Consider the following 5665-nt stretch of genomic DNA (forward strand, 5'->3'; position numbering starts at 1 on the left):
TTCATCCAACTTCTTTGCTTCATCATCATATTCATAAGGCTTTGATGTTACGGTATTTACCGCTTTCGCGGGTACCCCCATAACATGTTTTGTTAGAAGGTCAAGCTGGGTCATCATCTTGGACATGTTCTCTTCCTTCTTCTATTCTCATTTTCTTTGTTCATTGGTCACCATAAAGGTAGTAGAAAGGGTTTTAGGAGCATCAGCATCACGGGTGTGCCACCCCCAATTTTGTTTGGATACTTTATTTCTAAATAAGAAAGCTGTAAGATGGTACAATTTTACAATAGAGCCACCCACTGCATTATCCACAACTATTTTGTTCAATGGGTCAAGATCTCTATAGAAAATCTAAAGGAGAATCTTATCTGGGACCTCATGATTTGGGCATTGTGCTAGCTTTCTATTAAACCTCTCCCATGCTTCAAACAATGATTCTCCATTCAATTGCCGAAAGTTTACAATATCATCCCATTTTTGAAGCATCTTTGATAGTAGGAAGTGTCTATCAAGGAAAACTGTGGTGAGCTCCTTCCAAGAGGTAATTGAGCAGGATGGAAGTGAGCGAAGCCATTAAACTACCTTGCCCATTAGTGGAAATAGGAAGATTCGAAGCCAGATGGATTTGTATATAATATGCGCTATGTTAAATGGTGCGCAAACTTCCCTATATAATCCTTTAATTTGTAACATGTGAAACATAACACTAGTCACATGAAACACACCATTTTCGTTGGTTGGTGGGATACGGATAGAACTTATTTTCCGCGCTTTATTTAATTGGCCCTCATCATCTAGTGGAGCATCAAAGCGGCTAAAATTACTTGCATTATTGGTCATTGCCCCATTCACACTTTGATCACCTAAAAAATAGTCAAAAACAACAAATAAATTAAATTACCACACTCCAGGTATTCCCAAGCAATAATAACATCACACAAGTAAAATCTATATTTCACTCCTCGGCAACGACATCATTTTTTATAACACTCAACTTACACGTCAATTTGAGTGCAAGGTGGTCGTTGTAAATATATTTACCCAAGTCTGGAGTTGGGGTCTAATCCATGTCGAACAATGTGAGTGGTAATCAAATTAATTTGAAATGCTAGTTACAAGTTAAATGCCAACAAATGGTACAAAAAGATAAAATGGGGGAGGTGAGTTCCTACACTAATGTTACTTTTTGGGATTTTCTAGTATAAATTTGGGGCTACAAATAATTAGAGTTTTAACAATTATGCAAGGATTTTGGGATTATGCATTACTAAGGGAGTGACACATGGGAGTTAGTTATCAACATCGATTTAGTAAGTCAAATATGGGTAGGTTTAGTTATAGATATTGATGCTAGTCTTTCAACAAAACACCAAAATTTAACTCATCGATCCTTTCAAATACCTAATGGATGTGTTCAACAATTAGTAACCACAGCCTCAATCAAGGCATCCCTATTTCTTGGATGACCACCAAGGCATAGTAACCTCACTTTCACCCTTATTTCTAAGATAGTGAGAATTTAGCAAACTATACACATAATTGTCTATCATTGCTTTGGTCTCCACATCCCTCTTTATAGGATGATATAGATTCCTAAACTTCACCCTAAACCCTTCTTTTGAAGATAGCCTTAGGTTTTCCAGAGCTTGGAGCTTTTACCTATCAAGCCCATGTGGGTATTTGGAGTTTTCAGCCATCAAACCCCAACCGAAATAGCATAGAAATAATAGAACCCATAAATATGAACTATCAAATAGATGCTAATAATCACAACTCACACACACTTTAATCCCTACTCACACATAACCCCAAGAGAGAGATTTAGCTATACATAAGTTAAATAAGCAAAGATATACCATAATCTGCATTGAATTAATTTGTGGTAGATCTAAGCGAATGTTACTTAAAACTTGGCTCCCCCACAATATCAACAATGGAAATAAGAAAATCTTTCACTTTGAAAGTGTCTAATGTATTCTTCACCCAAAATTTACAAAAAAAATTCTTCTCCAAAAATAGAGGCTACAAAGTCTCAAGCTAAACCTAGAAAAATTAGGGAAGAAGGAATGTGATGGAATGAATGGTAGAAAAATTAGGGTTTGAGTCTTTTTATTCAAATTAGGATCTGCACGTGCAATTATAGTTTTTTCCTTGGGCTAAAAATTTCTGCCAAGCTGCGGTCTCGCAAGTTTGGCTGCGACCGCGATTGACTTCTGCAGTCGAAATTGATTGACCATCTTGATTGACCGTGCCCACGGTCCATGGACCATGACCGTGGTAACTGAGGCTAGTTCACTATAGGTCTTCAGCTGAACTTTTTCTGCTCCCTTTTAATCATTTCAAGCTCCTATCCAAATCTCTTTGTCTTTTTAACTCCTATACCTGCAAAAGGTGGATATTAGTGCATTAAATCACGATTATGAATCATTTACTCATTTGAGACAAGGTAATATGCACTAAAACTGAGTGCGAATGAGTGGTAAAATCACCACCCATCAACAGTCCAAAAGAAAACTTTCTCATTCTAGCCCTCAAGCTAGACATTAACTCAGGAGCATACCGCAGCAACTTATGGAATTTCAAGGAATACTCATTGACCGTCATTCTGCCTTGATTTAGATTAACAAACTCTTTTGCTTTCTCATCCCTCAACTCCTGAGGAAAGAAGCAGTAAAAAAAAGCACCAGAGAAATCATCCCATAGTGCAGATTCGACATTTTCTCTCCTAGACTGTTCCCATTTCTCATACCATCTAATCAATAAATTCTTGAGGATCCACCTCAGCCTTAACATTGGTGAACAAATGAGGTCTCAACCTTATTAACAAGCCAACCCTCGGGGCATTAGAAGATGGAGTGATAGAAACTACATACTCAGACTGTAAATCCACCAACTGAGCCACCATATGAATAGACTGACAAAATTCTATATTTGACATATCAGCCTGAGCAGCTCGAGGAAGACTAGAAGGGACCGGTGGAACTCAAAAAGAAAAATTAGGAACAGGACCCCTAGATCAGTTCTGTACCCCATACATAGAGCATATCCCATTAGAATTGTCCTCAAGTGGTATAGAGGAGTTTTCATGAGCTTCAGATTGTCGGGGAGGCATGATATGAAAAATGAACAAATGGGAATTAAAGAGAATCAAGACCTTAGATTCTATAGATTGAAATAGCACAACATGAAAGGGAAATATTCCTAATTATCATGTAGCCTTGCCCTTATAAGTGTGGTATGCTACACACCTATAAAAGAGACTCTACTCGACATAGCTTTGTCAGACACCCAATGACACCAAACTTAGGCTCTGATACGACTTTTTTCATAACCTAAACCCGGTCCTGGCCATGTTGGGCATCTCAAGTCCCACGGGGACTGGAGGTTACCCCCTATACCTAACAAAATCAAAAACACCACACCCCAAGTAGGCTAAATTCTGAACATATAATAAGATAAGAGAATATTAATTCAATGCATTAAAGCAAGTCCATAACCAGAACTAATCGGTACCAGCATTAATTCCAATACCGATACTAACAACAATACCGACACCGCCTATACAAATACTAGTCTAACGAAGCCTTAAATCAAAACCAAAGAGTATTTGATCGAGACATGCCCCTTACCATAGCTAAAAACTAAATCCAAAGGAATAGTCAAAATGTAAAAGAAATCATAAACATGAAATAGGGTCTTTCAAGGTATGAAAGCTCACCACTTTAATCTGACTCACTACCTGATCCCAAATCCAAGTTACTAAGAAGGAGAAGTAGAAGTATAACATGTTCCTGCATTGCGGGGGGATACAACATTTGAATACAATTAGTAGGGTGAATGCTAGCATGAAATTTAGGGATAATATTATGAGCAATAATTTAAAATCATTCAAAGCTAGTGCACATAATCAAATTTATCAACACACACACACACACACACATATATATATGTGTATAAAAAATATGTTGGGATAGGGTATAAGGCTAAAAATGAGCTTAAAACCTTAGCCTAGATTATGTATCTTAACCGTCATATAATAGTAGCCACGGGCTATATGGGCCCCAGCTCTCACCCCTTGGCCATACCTCAGTGCGTGTAGCCACACAAACCGAAGAATAATCTCATATATATGCACACGGGAGACTCAAACCCTTCAATATATACAAGGTGACTTAAGAACTCGATCATAATGATGATTTACAAGGGACTTGAACATCCTTAATCATGAAATAATGATAAGGGGGACTCGAACCTCTCTGGTCACTTTGACCCTCGCTTTGACAAATACGATTTCCAGTATTGGTCACTTGGACCTCTACTTTCACGACTCAGATACACAACCCTTATTAAAGCCTAATTAAAACAAGTGTCACACATTATCATTCAATTAACCATGTTCCACGTTAATGCATACATTGTTGGTATTGTCATACCAACTACACTTTCAAGGTAACACATCATGCCAAACAATTTCAATTAACATAGGAAGAACAACTCCCTTTGTTCATTAATACACATTGGGGAACACCGACCCCCTTTGTTCATTAAAGCATACCATTGTATTTCAAATACCTTTATAAATCATACAATAGTTCAGGACTAGTTCAATTTTATAAATTCCTATAGTTCTCATAACTAAACCAATTTCACATTATGGTGTTGGGGTTATAAACACTTTAAAAACCATAAGTTTGGAAAAAAATTACAATTCCCTAGTTCATTCACCATATCCATGCACCCACAAGTTCAAACCCATATTAAAAGCATGAAAATCATATGTATAAACCATGAGAAATATTATTCAATTCATAACATTCAAAACCCCCAACCTTTGTTTTCAAAACCCAACAGTAACCTTATGAAAAATACTTGAAATCATATGAATTTACAAAATTAACAATGAGGGAAGAGTAATATGCTTTAATTATAAAAATTTACGAAGAGAAACCACTGTTAGAGCTCTAATTGGTCAATCTTTTAAAACCCTATCCATAACTTGAACTGAGAGTTTGAGAGAGAATTTGGGAGTGTCTAATTCGTTAAAGTGTTGAATGAATGCCCCAAAAATATTTTATGAACATAGGGTCTAAAGGGTTTTAAGTGGGAACTATCTAAAGTGCCCCAACTTAAAAGCTGTAAAACATCGACTTTGGTTACGAGTCATCCCCTTGACTCGTACCCACAACATACGACTTGAGACCACGACTTGTAACTAAGACAGTGACTAGGACCCCCACATACTGCCACCTTACAACTCTACCCACTAATTCGTAACATGACCCTATGACTCATATGGTCCTACTCATAAGCAATACATAACCCAAATAAATCCAACACTGGATATCATACGATTTGAACACACAAATCGTAATATATCTTCATGCCTCATAGTGATCCACTCATACTCAGAGTAGAACCTTGCCTCTATACATTTTATTTGGTTACAGCTAGGGGCCTACGACCCATAACCACACCTCATGACTTGTTATCAAAAGTCGTGATCAAACCAGTGAGCCCAAATCTCATGAATTTTAAGAGCCGAAATTTGGGGTGTTTTACTTAAGACCGTTAGCATGTATGTACAAGGTACATATGAGTGTGATGGTTCCATAGGTGAAATGAGGATTATGTATGGTTATTAACTTAGTTCCTTAAGTAAATTGAC

The 5665-nt window shown here is 37.1% G+C and overlaps 1 non-coding gene across 1 annotated transcript; it reads left to right on the forward strand.

Moving 5' to 3' along the window:
* The first annotated feature begins 373 nt into the window (after positions 1 to 373).
* On the forward strand, positions 374 to 485 carry LOC124888292. Its single transcript, XR_007046420.1, has one exon. It is a non-coding gene; the product is annotated as a small nucleolar RNA R71 (small nucleolar RNA).
* The last annotated feature ends 5180 nt before the right edge of the window (positions 486 to 5665 follow it).

This window comes from Capsicum annuum, chromosome 10, assembly GCF_002878395.1.
Source record: "Capsicum annuum cultivar UCD-10X-F1 chromosome 10, UCD10Xv1.1, whole genome shotgun sequence".
Lineage (NCBI taxonomy): Eukaryota > Viridiplantae > Streptophyta > Magnoliopsida > Solanales > Solanaceae > Capsicum > Capsicum annuum.